Source organism: Atractosteus spatula, assembly GCF_055471065.1.
Source record: "Atractosteus spatula isolate fAtrSpa1 chromosome 10 unlocalized genomic scaffold, fAtrSpa1.hap1 SUPER_10_unloc_8, whole genome shotgun sequence".
In the NCBI taxonomy this organism is placed as follows: Eukaryota; Metazoa; Chordata; class Actinopteri; order Semionotiformes; family Lepisosteidae; genus Atractosteus; species Atractosteus spatula.
The window spans coordinates 25,967-43,280 of NW_028296628.1; the positions used below are offsets into that span (position 1 = coordinate 25,967).

At 41.7% G+C, this 17,314-nt stretch overlaps 3 non-coding genes across 3 annotated transcripts; 1 reads left to right on the top strand and 2 right to left on the bottom strand.

The window, feature by feature from the left end:
* Positions 1 to 348: 348 nt before the first annotated feature.
* trnat-cgu (transfer RNA threonine (anticodon CGU)) lies at positions 349 to 420 on the bottom strand. Its single transcript has one exon. It is a non-coding gene; the product is annotated as a tRNA-Thr (tRNA).
* A 3,587-nt stretch (positions 421 to 4,007) lies between these two features.
* trnak-uuu (transfer RNA lysine (anticodon UUU)) lies at positions 4,008 to 4,080 on the bottom strand. Its single transcript has one exon. It is a non-coding gene; the product is annotated as a tRNA-Lys (tRNA).
* Positions 4,081 to 17,073: 12,993 nt separating this feature from the next.
* On the top strand, positions 17,074 to 17,186 carry trnal-caa (transfer RNA leucine (anticodon CAA)). The gene is made up of 2 exons: positions 17,074 to 17,111; positions 17,141 to 17,186. It is a non-coding gene; the product is annotated as a tRNA-Leu (tRNA).
* The last annotated feature ends 128 nt before the right edge of the window (positions 17,187 to 17,314 follow it).

Sequence of the window (17,314 nt, forward strand, 5' to 3'; positions counted from 1 at the left end):
ATTTTATCGTTTACTCGTTAAAAAAACACGGTCTTCTCGTTCCAAAGTCAGATTTTTAGTGCTTTCGAACGTCACTTCCAACCTGGACTGACAGCTCACCCGATCTGTTTGTGATCAGACCATGGGGGGGGGGGGGGGGGTTTACCAAGCGCACGTTCCTTCCCAGTGCTGAGGCGATCATTCGGAAGATGGGTGTGAAGAGAGACAAGCTTTGTCGACTAAAAAACAAGGCAGGATATGCAAGAATAGTAATCACTGGCGACAGTTATGTTCTTTTACTATTGAGACTCCTACATTACGAGTTCTTTGAAGACATTGAAACTGAAGGAAAGCGGCGACAAATGAAACAGGCACGGGTGGGGATTGAACCGACGGTCTTCAGTTAACGAGACAGACGCCTTACCACTTGGCCACCGCGCCTTCGAGCAAATATGGGAATAATGTTGTTCAAATTATTTTTTTCTGAATCTGGTTTACATCGCCTGGAGGCAGCAACAACAATAAAAGGGATACTTAACAAGGAGATATGCTGTAGCAGTGCGAATCCAACAGATGCTCCTGAAGAGACTGGAGGTTTAAGCCAACTCCTTAGAGCGCTCGGCCGCGTTACTCTCTTCAGCTCTTGTTGTTTGACCTAGTGGTTTTATAACGCGTGGAAACGACCGCAACTTCGTTTTCTGAGATGCTTTCTCTCACGTGGTGAAATCTCGACCTCTTTGGCATCTCTGGCTATAGTTCTTCTGTAGAGCAGGCTTTCACACCTCTGCTTATAGTGCCCTTGAAGTCATTTTATTTTTACAGGAAGACGCATTCCCTAACGATCTCTCCTGTTTTAGAAATGCTTCATAAGGCGTGTTTGATTCAACGGACAAACAGTATACTAATTGTACAATGCAGATTTATGCGGCATTCGTACTGGATTTGAGTGGGATTCTGAAATACTTCTTGCAAAGGTATTCAGACTTTCTTGAACCTATAATAAAAACACAGACCTGAAACTCCCTAGCTTCCAATCTCTGATGTTGCTGTCCTTAAACTCGGACGTGATGTTCTGCAGACGTGTGCATAATGTCCTGTTTTCTTACAGTGTACACATTTTGCTGTTCACGCTCCGCATTCATCTGCTTTGTGCATTGTTAGTCCGCACCTGTAACATGTAATGTCAGCCGTCCCCTGTTCTTCTACAGTATATCTCTAGCATGACTGCGTCCTGCTGCTCGGCTTTTGTTTGTAAAGTTTGAGCGAGCGCCCCGTTCAGTGTCACTTTGTCACTGTGGTCAGAAAGCATTCTTGATTCTGCTTGAGCTGCTTCATGAATTCTAGCGACTGTAAGAGCTCTTTCTAAAGTCAGCCCTTCCTCCTGCAGCAATTTATAGTCTCTTATGTGCACATTTTTCCACAAGTTGATCTCTTAACATGTCAGTTTCCAATACTCCAAAGTCACAAGATTTAGCCAGTCCTCTTAGTGCAGTCACAAAAGCATCAACTGAAGTTCTCTGCCTAAATTTATGCCGTTCCAAAACCACATTTCTCTGCGGTGTAAAGTAAGCGTCTAAGGCAGCTACAGTCTGTTCATATGTACCTTTTTCAACAGGGAGGTTGGCGAAAATCCGCTGCACGGGCACCCAGATACAGTGCAGTAATGTAGCACGTCTCACGGCATCCGGAGCTTCTGTAGATCCACTGGCTATTTAAAAAAATCTGTACGACTCCATCCATATCTTGTATTCCGCATACAAATCCGGAGCTCCGAGTTTCAGTAGAAGCGGTAGAAAAAGCTGGGCATAAGCAAAGCTTCTCGGCGCGGCTGCCATATCTTCCATGGCGCAAGCTAAACGAAAAGTCCGAAAATTCAAAAGTTCGTTTCTACCAGCAAGAGAACAAAAATCTGCAGTATTCTGCTCGCTTTGAGTCCGTCAAGCACTCATCTCTCGTCGCCATAAATGTTGTGTATCTTAATAAAGAGACGTTTTTATATTATTTTAACTATTTTGTTAACTACACAGATCACGCCCTTACACCATATATTCCCGCCTTCTACTCTCTCGTTCTGTTGTCTCGCGATTTCTACTCACTATACTACATTTAGTATGACTTCTTGTTGCAGTTGAGCTCAAAGCTGGAGATGATCTCCATATTCTACCGCACTAACTAGTCCGAAACGTAGTACACAGTACACACTTTTTAAGTGAAGTCAGGTTGTTAAAAAATTAAACCAGCGCCCTGTCACAGAAACGTACCCCGGTCTACCGCGCAACAAGCGGGGGTACTCAGCAGTATACTGTAACGCAACGGGGGCTCAGGCGGGCGCCCTTGCCGCATCAGGTCGGCCCCACACCGTCCGGGGCTCGAACCCGGGACTTCCGCGTCTCTCTGCAGCGACCCAGCCCCGTGAGCTAAAGAGAGATCTCTCCACAGCCCAGTAGCTGTAGTCCTGCTATCACAGGGAAGGGCGGTGACGTCACCTGCTCTGGTACGCCGGCTCTTACACAGTACCTGTCGGCCGTAAGCGTTACACTCTCCCCCGCTTAAATCGCCGTCCCCGGCGAAGGGCTATCCCACCCCGCTTCTGACACCAATGTAACGCAACGGGGGCTCAGGCGGGCGCCCTTGCCGCATCAGGTCGGCCCCACACCGTCCGGGGCTCGAACCCGGGACTTCCGCGTCTCTCTGCAGCGACCCAGCCCCGTGAGCTAAAGAGAGATCTCTCCACAGCCCAGTAGCTGTAGTCCTGCTATCACAGGGAAGGGCGGTGACGTCACCTGCTCTGGTACGCCGGCTCTTACACAGTACCTGTCGGCCGTAAGCGTTACAATACTAACGAGGAGCGCTTGTCTGCAGCTGAGCGTCAGCTCTGTTTACTGTTAGCAGTCATTGCCTCATTTCCAAACACTTTTTCACCTGCTCTCAGCTTTTAAAGACAGTCATAAACGCTCAAGAAGTAATTCATGTCAGTTTGAAGTCTGTTTCTGTTGTCTCAGCTCTTGATAAAGAAAAGCCGTGCGTGGGAGACTCCCTCTCTGAAGAAGTTTGCCGTCACCCTGCGAGGGAAAAGAGCCATCAATCACCGAGGCAACCACTGAGACAGTTAACATTAAACACGTGAAATGCGAGATGTTGTGATTTTTTTCCTGCTTAAGGCTTCTATCGTTTCTATTCTAACGAGAAAGACCTCTTTATTAGAAGTGAGATTTTAACAAACGTCTCCAGGGGTAACTGCGACCTGAACGCAACGCCTTAGACCACCAGCCATCTTGCCTGTGGTACTTATAATGAAGTATATATTTTATTTCTACTCGTTGATAAGAAAAGTGAAATCATGTAATTAGGGATATGTCTTTTTTTCATGGGGAAAACTAGCCCGAGCAAATGTAAAGTTTAGAGCAGCGCTCAATAAAAATGATCAGAAACCGAAAGCGCTTCTTATACGGATCAATATATTCCGATACCACTGGTTCTGCAGAAGAAATAAGAAAAGCCGAACTCAAAGCACTGTGTTGCCATTACGGCTACTCCATCTGCAGCTGCTTTAAGATTACTCACACTGTGTTGCCATTAAGGCTACCTAGTTAAAAAAAAAAACTTATCGTCACCTTTTTGAACGTGATTGTTAGACACCCGTTAAATCTCAACCGAGGTTTCTTGAGAGATCGTTCAGCGAGCGAGTAATAAAAAACTACTTCGCTTCTAACCTCTGCTGTCGCTGTAAACTCGGACGTGATGTTCTGCAGATGTGCAGTGTGCCTTTCCTCTCGTCGTATTCAAGAGTACTCACTGTGTGAGCTCCTCACTGCGTGTTCTGTATTCTACTGTGATTTAATTTAGATGATTACGTGGAGTAGAGTGACAAGATCTATTGAACATTTTCGGTTTGTGAAATGAAACACTAAATACACTACAGTAAATACAAGTAATGGACATTTAAAATAACCACAGTACAGCTAGAAGAGTGAAAGATAAAAGACTATTTAGAATGAGATTCACAATAGACTTAAGAAAGGCACAACCGCCCGAACAGGGACTTGAACCCTGGGCCCTCAGATTAAAAGTCTGATGCTCTACCGACTGAGCTATCCGGGCTCAGAAAGAAAGTCTACACTGTCGGGATCCTCGCAAGTCACGTGTCTCTTGTGCCGAAGAGCAGTCATACCTGACCCGTCTGGGATGACCACTGACAGACTTTATCCAGAAGCGACGGCACCACTCCCAGTAGAATGAGTGAGAAATACAGCATGACATGGGTAGTTAAGGGGCTCCCACAATCCATCTTTCCTCACATTACTGATTTTTTTCAATAGCATTTTGACCTTTTTTCACATTCAGATTTTTTTCACATTTAATAAAATCTTTCAATCAACAACAGTTGGGGTTAAGGGCCTTGTTCTGGAGCCCCATGGAGTAGGATTCCTCTGCCGACCGTGGGATGTAAACCAGCAACCTTCCAGCCACAGGTGCAGATCCTTAGCCACAGAGCCACCAAATGTGCCAATTCTTTAGAAAGAAGTCCAAAGAATGCAAATTTACTTTTTTAAAATAGCTGTTGTAAATAACATCAGTGGCTATTGAAGAGTACATACAAGCACAGAGACAAGTTAATAAACTTGGAATGACTACTTACAGCTCTGGAAAGACCGAAGATATTGTTTCCGGTTGTTAAGGAACAAGTAATAGGTTTATTCCATGCTGAAAAAAAGAAAACAATGTTTCGGCCGTGGAGCATTCTTCAGGTGTGAGAGAGAAGGCAGTAGGCAAAGGTAATGTAGTGGGAGAACAAAAGCTGGGAGGGAGGAAGGGTGAGAGGCGGGAGCAGGGGACAGAAAGAGAGGCCAATCAAGAGGTGTGAAGTCAGAATAGGTGTTGAGAGGTGTGAAATGAAACTTCCAATGAATGGAGAAAATTTAGTAGAATAGTAGTCTGTCGTTTAGAGAAGGGGGAAGTTGTGATCCTAGCTGCAGGATAAGTTTGGTTTGGTATCGGTAGTCTTTCTAATGTATGAGTTCAGAAAACCATCTTTGAGAACAAAGACGGAGAGATTAGAGTGGTCATGGCCATCAGAGGTTAAATGAGAAACAATGGTTTTTGGAGAGATCTTTAATCTTCACAGCCCTGACATGTTCTCTGAAGCGGTCTCCAAGTCCCCTTCCTGTTTCTCCAATATAGAGAGAAACTGGGCATTTACTGCAAGAGATACAGTAAATAAGGTTGCTGGAGGTACAAGATGCCATCTGGGTGATCCAGAATTGTCCTGAGGGGCCTTGAATGAGTGTGGTGTTGGATGTGTACTTGCAGGCGATACAGCGAGCTCTGTTGCAGGGGAAAGTACCTGGTGTGGAGGGTTGCTGAGGGCGGTCAAGGGAGCTGTGAACAAGAAGGTTGCGCAGATTAGGTGATTGACGATATAAGATGATGGGGCAGTCAGAAAAGAGGGCCCCAATGGAGGGATCATCCTGTAGGATGGAAAAGTTGTCGTTAACAGTCCTGGGGATAGGAAGTGTGTTAGGGAAGCACCAAAGGAATGCGGTTGTTACGGTGGGAGTTCCTGATTGGGTTGATGGTCCAAGGGGTGTTTTTGGCTCGGGCAAGGGCCCTGTCAATAACACTGCTGGGGTATCCTCTGTTGTTGAAAAAGGAGTACATTTTGAGGGTTTGGTTCTGGAAGTCGATGTCGTCGCTGCATATTTGTTGTAGCCGAAGGAACTGTGAAAAAGGGAGAGAATTTTTAGTATGTTTGGGGTGAAATTAGCTATACAAGAGATAGCTGTATGAAACCGTGGGTTTGTAATAAACAGAAGTGGAGAGTCTGGGGTAGTTGATGGAGAAGTTGATGTCCAGAAACGGAAGAGTAGTGGAAGATATGTTAACCATATATTTGAGGGACAGGTGGAAGTTGGTGAAATGGTGCAGGAAGCACTTAAGCTGATCGTTGGAGCATGTGGCGGCACTGACGCAGTCATCAATATATCGCTTGAAGAGGTCAGGGACATAGCCAGTGTAGCAAGCTAAGAAACGTTCTTCTACCCAGCCAACAAAGATATTGGCATAGCTGGGTCCCATTCTGGTGCCCATGGCAACTCCACTCACCTGTTGGTAAAAAAGATTATTGAAGGAGAATGCATTCAGTGTGAGAACCAGTGTTTCTGGTTGTTGTCCTTTAATTGATCTGCCACCAAAACATTAATCCTAAACAGTCAAACAAGTCCATGTGATGAAAACCTTTATGCTCTTTAATGTTTTTTTATGGATTGTGCATCTGCACTAATTTCCCCCCCTCCTACTCATCAGCTTTTGGATGAGAGATTCTGACCACTGTATAAGATCAGAAGCAATAGAAGAAACGGGCTTCTTTTCTGCTTATTAAACACACTCCTAATGCAAACAACACATTACAAGTACAACGCAAAGGTTGCACCAAATGGGATCAAGCAATTTAAAACATATGTTCAGGGTACAGGAAAGTTGTTATAGAGATGAATGGTATTCATGAAACAAATAATGTTGCAAAAAACTTTGCCAAAAGTCACAACCCATTTAACATTCATCAGACAGGTTGAATCAGTTGGATATCTCTTAGGTTTAAAATGCACTCAACGGCTGTATAATGCAAGCTCAAGAGTCAAAAGAACAATAGTGAACTACAGTTCTTACAATAATAAACAGCCATTTGATCTTGTGAATGATCTATCATACACCCTTGAAATGATGTTACAGATTTGGAAGTTTGCACAGCTTGTAGTCTTTCTAACTCCATGAGACACACAGACAGGGAGAGAAGCTGGGGGTCAGAGCGCAGGGTCAGCCACTGTGCTCTTGTGCCAAACAGGTCATACAAAGACCGCCATTCCTTATATCTTTCCCTGAACCTGTGCGTCACTACCTCACCTTCCAGAAGCAAAATATCGAGCTTCCACACACCCTTCTCCACAGTAACAGCTGTTGGAATAGAAATTGTAAATGACAGTAGACAATGGTCAGAGAAAAAAAAAAACAGGGGTTAGGCCTGCGGTCATGCAAGTAAAATCAAGTACCAAAACAAAATGCGTGAGCCTTGGGTCCCATTAGACTTGTGGCATGTGAAACCTGCCCTCCCCTGACTATGAAGTTTGAAGCCATCTTTCAGTTTAAAATCTTTACATAATGTTTGCAATAATATTGATGATTTATCAAATTGGACCTGTCTCTCGCCCGTTATTCTGCCTTCTCTTTCTAAAAGAGAATTAAAATCCCATCCCAATAAATATACTCAGTTCCTGAATTAGGACATATCTGTCATGTGAGCAACTCAGACAATATATATTTAAGCGTTTAAATTAGACATTCATGAAACCCAGATATACCACCAGTGCTCTCCCTGGTTTCATTACAAGGTGCTGTCGTACCTCTACCATCTTATTTTTAATTAGAACAGCTATACCATCAGATTTATTTTCTTTGGACCCACACCAGGTTGATCGGCCCAATGTCCACAGTTCTTCCATATCCTTATAGCAGTTTTTAAAGGGTAACCCACACTCCTGTAACAACACAATATCAGCAGTTACCTTCCTCACAAATGATAATATAGTCCTTGCCCTTAACTTGGAGCGAATGCTTCTCACATTTATGGACACAATATTAAGAGCCATACTTAAAGTAGGACCAGGGGAGACTAAAAGATCTGGCTACAATCATTCAAGTGTATAGACACCTACTATACAGGCCTCCCCCCCCCACTTTTGCTTTAATTGTCTCCTCCTCCACCACCCCCACAATCCATAGGATATTTCTCCACCTGCCATCCTTGAGTCTCTGGTTCTGAAGCTTGGTCAGTAAGATCACATATATTGGAGACATCTAAACCCATGGGAGAACCTACCTGAGGACTTGGAAAATGATCTTCCCTCACTCTGCTCGGAGTTAAATCATTTTCTAAATCCAATGTCTCTTTTAGACTGCACCCACTGTTCTGTACATTTCATTTGAGCACTTTCAGTCTCCACAGGTGGCAGGCTATTGGAAGAGATGCTACCAATCAAATCAGATTCCACCTCACTTTTTGCAACATTATCATTCTCTTCTACCTCAGCCTCATCTCCTTCACTCCATTCTGAACCCTCGCTCTCTTTTTCACCACTTTCTTCAACGTCAACCACATCCAGTTCCTGATCCAGAACCACTGCTCCAGCCCTAAATACCTCTTCAAACTCTTCCTGTTTTTGCATCGGTCTTACCAGTTTTGTTCTATTTGCAAAGGAATTTGGACAGTCTTTAAACACATGACCTTCACACTCACAGAGATTACATTTCCTCACGCTTGTACATTCAGTATATGCATGTCCAGTTTCCTTGCACTTACCACACACCACCTTTGTACAGGCATCCACAAAGTGACCCAGCTCCCCACATCTCCTGCACGGTTTTGGCTGCCCTTGGTAGAACACAAGGCCTCTATTTTCACATAATCCAATCAAAGAAGGAATGTGTTTAAATCCACCATAACCATTTTTTGTCTTCATGCAATGAAACAGGTACTCTCCATGAACAGTTCCAGATGCCATCATCATCCAAGACTTTCTGAAGCTCACCTTTCACTAAACAATACTTAGACAACCATGTCACAACATCTTCCTTCATCACCATCTCATTAAACATGCGAACAATCACAGTCCTATTAATCAATAATAATTGCTTACACTTATATAGCGCTTTTCTGGACACTCCACTCAAAGCACTTTACAGGTAATAGGGACTCCCCTCCACCACCACCAATGTGCAGCATCCACCTGGATGATGCGACAGCAGCAATAGTGCGCCAGAACGCTCACCACACATCAGCTCTCAGTGGGGAGGAGAGCAGAGTAATGTAGCCAATTCATAGAGGGGGATTATTAGGAGGCCATCATTGGTAAGGGCCAATGGGAAATTTGGTCAGGATGCCGGGGTTACACCCCTACTCTTTTCGAGAAACGCCCTGGGATTTTTAATGACCCCAGAGAGTCAGGACCTCGGTTTTACGTCTCATCCGAAGGACGGCGCCTGTTTACAGTATAGTGTCCCCGTCACTATACTGGGGCATTAGGACCCACACAGACCACAGGGTGAGCGCCCCCTGCTGGCACCACTAACACCTCTTCCAGCAGCAACCTTGGTTTTTCCCAGGAGGTCTCCCCTCCAGGTACTGACCAGGCTCACACCACATTAGAAAGATCCATCAGCTTCTGCCATTCAAACATTCTAATTAGGCCCACATCTTTTTTTCTCCTCTATTTTCATCCAAAATTCTTCCAGTAACTTCGCCGATTGAAACTAATGTCAAAACCAATTCCCTTCAGAAAAGTGATTAAGCATTTGACATCTAATGCCTTAATCCTTTCTGTAACACCTTCCTTAAAAAGTCCAACCGTGAAATATCACCCGAGTGAGCCGAACCCTCACCACCCTTATTCACCAAACGTGCGCAAAAGTAACGGCGCATGCCGAATCTACAGGCCGCCACGGCCGTTACAAATGTGTCAAAAGCAAACTAAACCTAAACCGAAACCTCTTCTGTGCACCAAACTCCCCAAAACCCTATTCCCTTAATCTTACACTTATACAAAAACTCCACTCTCGACTTCTGGGTTTAACCCTTTACATCGCCAACGCTGGTTAGAGATTCAGTGTGTCCCAGGCTCAGCGGTTATATAGGACAGGACTCGGTGAGCTGCAGGGGAAACTCGTTGTTCTGCGCTCCCCGTGCGGAATGCGCGTCTCCACCCTCCAGACTCGTCACACCGCCTTCATACTCTACAGCGGGAAAAAAAACTCCCTTTACTGTCTTCATACAGTACATCCCTCTTAAATCCCAGAAACACAGAAACTCCGGGGCGTTTCTGTGAGTCAGTACCGGGTTTCTCTGTTCGAGGTTACAAGCAGAAACAATAAAAGCGCTGAAAGCAGGAAGTTATTTCTGCTCGTAGGCATAAACGTACAAATAAATTTTCTGATTCCTAAAACCTAATAAAATCCATGTACAGTGCCTTGCGAAAGTATTCGGCCCCCTTGAACTTTTCAACCTTTTGCCACATTTCAGGCTTCAAACATAAAGATATAAATTTTTTATTTTATGTGAAGAATCACCAACAAGTGGGACACAATTGTGAAGTGGAACGAAATCTATTGGATTTTTGAAACTTTTTTAACTAATAAAAAAATGAAAAGCGGGGCGTGCAAAATTATTCGGCCCCTTTACTTTCAGTGCAGCAAACTCACTCCAGAAGTTCAGCGAGGATCTCTGAATGATCCAATGTTGTCCTAAATGACTGATGGTGATAAATAGAATCCACCTGTGTGTAATCAAGTCTCTGTATAAATGCACCTGCTCTGTGATAGTCTCAAGGTTCTGTTGAAAGCGCAGAGAGCATCATGAAGACCAAGGAACACACCAGGCAGGTCCGTAATACTGTTGTGGAGAAGTTTAAAGCCGGATTTGGATACAAAAAGATTTCCCAAGCTTCAAACATCCCAAGGAGCACTGTGCAAGCGACCATCTTGAAATGGAAGGAGTATCAGACCACTGCAAATCTACCAAGACCTGGCCGTCCCTCTAAACTTTCAGCTCAGACAAGGAGAAGACTGATCAGAGATGCAGCCAAGAGGCCCATGATCACTCTGGATGAACTGCAGAGAACTACAGCTGAGGTGGGAGAGTCTGTCCATAGGACAACAATCAGTCTTACACTGCACAAATCTGGCCTTTATGGAAGAGTGGCAAGAAGAAAGCCATTTCTCAAAGATATACATAAAAAGTCTCGTCTAAAGTTTGCCACAAGCCACCTGGGAGACACCCCAAACATGTGGAAGAAGGTGCTCTGGTCAGATGAAATCAAAATCGAACTTTTTGGCCACAATGCAAAACGATATGTTTGGCGTAAAAGCAACACAGCTCATCACCCTCAACACACCATCCCCACTGTCAAACATGGTGGTGGCAGCATCATGGTTTGGGCCTGCTTTTCTTCAGCAGGGACAGGGAAGATGGTTACAATTGAGGGGAAGATGGATGCAGCCAAATACAGGACCATTCTGGATGAAAACCTGTTGGAGTCTGCAAAAGACCTGAGACTGGGACGGAGATTTATCTTCCAACAAGACAATGATCCCAAACATACAGCAAAATCTACAAAGGAATGGTTCACAAATAAACGTATCCAGGTGTTTGAATGGCCAAGTCAAAGTCCAGACCTGAATCCAATCGAGAATCTGTGGAAAGAGCTGAAAACTGCTGTTCACAAACGCTCTCCATCCAACCTCACTGAGCTCGAGCTGTTTTGCAAGGAAGAATGGGCAAGAATTTCAGTCTCTCGATGTGCAAAACTGATAGAGACATACCCCAAGCAACTTGCAGCTGTAATCGCAGCAAAAGGTGGCTCTACAAAGTATTAACGCAAGGGGGCCGAATAATTTTGCACGCCCCACTTTTCATTTTTTTATTAGTTAAAAAAGTTTCAAAAATCCAATAGATTTCGTTCCACTTCACAATTGTGTCCCACTTGTTGGTGATTCTTCACATAAAATAAAAAATTTATATCTTTATGTTTGAAGCCTGAAATGTGGCAAAAGGTTGAAAAGTTCAAGGGGGCCGAATACTTTCGCAAGGCACTGTAAGTCTCCTTTTCGTCCCCAATGCATATAACTGAATATAAATCAGTCAAGTTCAGCTACTTTTCTGATGTATATGAATACACTAGTTCTGGTGCAGCTGTTACAACAAAGATACTGAAGAACTTTTTTTTCATACGAGCTCTTGCCGTTTTTTAAATTGAATATTTTTTTCATTTCGGTAAATCACACGAAACACCAGCAACACTCATCGTAAGCATCTGACCAATCACATTCCTGAATTTTAAAACCATTTAGTATTTATTTTTAACTTGTTTTATTTATTTTTTAATTTTACACACCTGTTTTAAGTATTCTTGCCATTTTTAGCATATTGTAAGTGGATTTTTTTCAAACATTTTATTTTTTAAATCATATCAACCCATTGTAACTTCCCATTGATAATTCCTGAGCTTTATAACTGTGTATTATTTATTTTTACCTTGTTTTATTTTTTATTATTTTACAGAGCTTTTTAATATATTGTGAGCATTTTAGTGTCATTTTCAAATAGGACTATCAATGCTCTTGACTTTTAAACCTGTATTTATTCTGACATTATTCTCTCCACCTGCAGATGAGGGAGGTATTTGATTTTAAATTTGTTGATTTTGGGGGATAATGTACATTCATTTCCTTGTATGTATCACCAGTGGGAAACTTTTTTTGGATGAATTGCATTTTTGGATGAATTGCAATCTTTACTTCAAGGCCTTCAGACTGATATAGAAATGACGGGAGATTTAAATGACACATTTGATAAATCAGACAGGAACAGCATAACATCTAAAATGGCAGAACCCTCTAAAGTACTGAAAAATTTCCGGCACATTCATAATAAATAAAATGTATTGAATTTGAAGCATAAAATTTGCTTTTTTTCCCACCTCACCTCACCTAATGCTATTGCATTAACGAGGCTGAAGTTGGCTTCTTATTCGCCAGCTTCTTCGCGTTTTTCGTTCCATCTTAAATGCTGCTGTTGTGATGTCATGCCGCCTTTCGCCTGTAGATGGCTCTCTACAGTCATTTTTAAAAATACTTATCCGGATGTATTACTGTACATATCCTCAGTAAAGGGGAATATGTAAGTAGAGACTGTCCAAATTGCATTTTTGTATGAAACACATTTCAGAAACACAACTCACAATAATACAATCTGGCATGTTATACAACGAGTAAATAAGACAAAGGCAAAACATAAGTTCACTGGCACTTTCTGCATATTTTCCACGACCTTGCCTTCTGGTCATAAAAAGTCTCAAACTCTTGGATTTTGCAAGAAATTTTAATATAGCAGTTTTAAATGGGATATTTAGAACATGGCATATGAGAATATATGGTTAACTGAGGATGAGCAGAGGGTGATCACACTTTCTGCTTATTGCTGTGAACCTACCTCCTGGTTATAAAAATGTCTAAAAATTCTGACACAGATGAGTGAGAGACAATGGAAAAGACTATCAAAATCCTGAACTTCAGGACATTGTACTGTACCGTTTTTTAAATACGACCCTCTGAACATGGCATGAGAGAATACATTGTCAAATGGTAAATGCAATGTTTGTTATATTGCTAGGGCCCTCCCTCCTGATTTTAAAATTGTCTCATATTTCTGACATCAAGGTGTGAGACACAATATAACAGACTGTCACAATCCTGAACTTCAGGACATTTTACTGTACCATTTTAAAAATATGACCCTCTGAACATGGCATGGGAGAAAATGGCATGTGAGAATGCATTGGGAAAAGGTGAATGCAATTTCTGCTGATTACAAAATCGTCTCACAATTCTGACACTGAGGTGTGAGACACAATGTAACAGGCACTCATAATCGTGAAGTACAAGAGATTTTACTGTTACGTTTTTTTTAATAATGACCCTCTGAACACAGCATGTGGGGATTTATAGTCAACAAAATAGCACACATTCTGCCAAATTGCTTTGTCCCTCCTTCCTCGTTACCAAAACATCTTAGTATATCGACACTAAGGTAAATATCGGAGTCAACCGATACTGATCAGGGTCTGCTGCTGCTGAGCCCGCAGCCTTCACCATAAGGTCCAATTCCCCAAGCCTGCTGACCATATATGTCTATCCCTTCTCGTCAAAACTCGTATTTTCACAGGGTACCCTTCAGAAATCGCAGTATAGAATGAAAAAAAAAACCTCCAATAGATCTCGGCCGCTGTTGGTGATTTTCCTTTAAAAACAAATGAATGTCTTGAAATTTTACGGAGTGTATCACTTTCACCGAGACCGAGAAGTCTCCACGACCGGTCTTGTACCGCAATGAAATACAGAGCCCGTAGGGGGCAGTAGGCTTGCAAATATAGCTCACTGTGTATATAATGAAGAAGCAGAGATTAGTTCCTCGTCTGCATGTTGCAGAGCCTTACGCTACTCGTACCAGCAGCTGGGGTTTGATCCCTGCACGGGCGATTAGTTGAAAGACCATTTAGCCGGCTGGCTTTTATGTTTCACACTAAATTGAGATCTCGAAACCAAAATAGTTAGAAATATGGAACACAACCGTTGTTCCCCAAGAAGGAAAGCTGTTTTGTACTGACGTCACTCCTTTTGATTTAACCCAGATTGTGAAGACAACTCCGCCCTATCAAAGAAAAATGTTACTCAAAAGTTGGAAAGCACACTCTTAACCCATCTTATATCTGATTCCCGCGATCCGTTCAAAGCTGCTTAGTGTTTCGCAAGCAAATCATTTCAGGGAAGAAACTCAGTTTAGTGAACTACTTTTGTATTTTCACTCATTGAATTTGATATTTGTACTCTCTTTGCATTCTCAGCAATAATAATTCAAAATTACAGTTCGGATTTATTGGAAAACTTCACAAGCATTGTTAGGTTAGGACTTTAAAATTGTATTTTAATATCTTGGTATATTTACCTTCATTTTAATATAGATATAACCATAAATGTTGTTAAGCATATTGTACTTATGTCGTACTTTTTAAAACATTTTAGCTGAGGACGCACAGCGACTATTATACCTTGTGATACATGCAAGACATCTGTAAACAAAGATGTAATTACAATAAAATTGGCAATTAACAGAAAACCACAATTTGTGTAATATTATTCCTCGATATCGATGATCAGTTGAAGGATTTGAAGAAACTATCAAAGAAACAGCAGCAATAGCAGATGATTGGTTTTGAACCCATCTTTACACCTCAATAATCCATTTGTCCTCAAAAAAAGAAAAGACAGGCATGTTTCGAGTCTCATAATTATCCTCCTCTCGATCCAAAAGAAACGTATACCTTTGATTGCTTCTGTAGTATTTTGGATTTTCTTACAAAGATCTCACGAAGTATTGCCAGGATCTATATTTAGCGTTCGGTAGCGATAACACTGCTGATATTGATTGAGTAAAAATCTATGATGTATTGACAGCTTTATCCGAAGCGAGAAGTCCTTGAACGCCGCTTATGAAGTGTTGGGATCCATACCAAGAAATGCCTTTTGTTTTCTCACCCAAAATACTGCTATTGCATTACACATTACATGAACATTACCAGTTTTGGTAGCTTCTGGGTGCGATTTTCCAAAACTGAAACTAATTACAAAATTATTTAAGATGAACCATGTCCAAAAATTGTAAATCAGGATTAATATAATATCAAATGAAATTACTACAGAAGAAAATGTTTAACTGAAATATGAATAAGACTATGCAAGCCTACAAAATAGAACAATTCAATATTTATAACTTATTTTTTTTATATTTTGAGAAATGGGCTCACAAACTGGAAGACACTAACGTTTCTCTTTGTTAGAGTATGTGAATAACAGTTTAACCCCAAATGTCTGTAATTGTGATTTTGTTAAAATTCCAAAAAAGCATCTATCAATACTAAGAAATTATTAAGAAAGGAAGAAATTGTATTTCATAACCTGTAAGACATGAAGACATTTACAGGTTATATCCTTTGCTTTGTCTTTTAACGCAAGCGTTAAAAAACAGCAGTACTGATGATTTTCATGGACTGATGCACACTTGTTCTGTACAACTCCAGTGATAAAACCTTGTCTGTAAAAATTGTAGAATGTAAAAGGGCGAAACAACGCTCCAACCACAGGAATGGTATCATAAAGGATCATTTTCTTATTTAATACATCCTTTTGAGATGCCTTGTCAACGCACACAGACGTTAGAGCTGAACAAATATTTTGTACACAAGACGGCAGTGCGATATTAGTTTTCCTGTCTTCTTGATGGATTCAGAGGTCCTTGCTCACCACATAACTTTACAACTAAGGAACAGTAGCTTGGAAAATACCCAACTCAACAAGTGAGCATGTTGGTTGCTCTTGCTCTGAATGCAAGGAGCTGTTTTTTTTTCGCATTAATCATTATTAACCAGAAACAGCTGCACAACTGGTCGCATTTGTGATTATGTCACTTCTCTGCTTCAGCAAGGTCAATAAAAAACTCTGAAAGTAGTAGAGAAAAACTGAATTAAAATCATATTAGCAATTCTGAGCGATATCTGCATACAGGCAATCCAATAAGAACATTGAAATCTTTGAATATCATCTCTCTATATATTGCGCTGCTTTTTACTTGGAGTAAAACTATTGGATTGGAGGAATGCTAACCGCTGGGTTAAAATGTATTGTTGTTATTTGGAGAAATCAATGAACTCGTGATTTTATATGTTTTAAAAGACGGTCATGCACACAGAAAAAAGACAGTGCTGATTATTTTTCTGGAGACGGAGCACTGATGACCTATCCGAGCCAATTGATAAAGCCCACCCAGTGGATACTCTAGCAGAACGTGGAAGAATGTTCACCATTGTAACCAAGGCAACCACAGGAACAACATCAAGAAGCACAATCAATTCCCCATTTAAATCTTTCGTGTAAGGTATGCTATGTGAAAGTATGAAGTAAATCCTCTGATCTCTTTTGAACATGGACAAGGTATTTCTGATGGAGCGCTATGAGCAAAGATTTAATAAACTACTCCTGCCGATAATTCAGCTTGAAGAAGTAAAAGCCTCACAAACAAAAGCAGCTCGCTACCACAGCCAATATTAAATGTACTTGGTGGCACATTACCATGTGCACTGGCTCAAAAGTGATCTCAGCAGATGTTATTCCCTACGTAAAGCTGAAAGTGCTGATGAGCATTTCCATTGAGAAAAAATAAATCTGCCTTGATGTTAAACATAGAGAGCCTGTCTTTTAGACGTTCTCCCTCTAAACACCTTGTGCAGCCTCCCGACAGACTAACAAAAAGCGCATTTTCACCAACTCAATTTATAATACGCCCCTCAAAACTCACAACCAAATAACAATCCATCCGTATATTTGAATTCCAAGATCCATTCAAGGCAACTTGGCTCTTCGCAAGCAAATAATTTCAGGGAAGAATCTCAGTTTAGTCAACTACTGGTGCATTCAGCACACACCTTGCTTTTGCTTGTCAGGGTGGCCGAGTGGTCTAAGGCGCCAGACTCAAGGATGTGTGTTTTTTCAGCTGGCTTGGGTGTTCTGGTCTCCAAATGGAGGCGTGGGTTCAAACCCCACTCCTGACTGCTTCTGTTTTTACCTCTCTTGAATTGTTCCAGTGCTAGCTGACAGTGAATGACTGAAATATAAAAGCAGCAGAAGAAAGCAAGCAACTCAGTGCAATTTGTGAGTATTCTGCACTGTTAAAATGCAC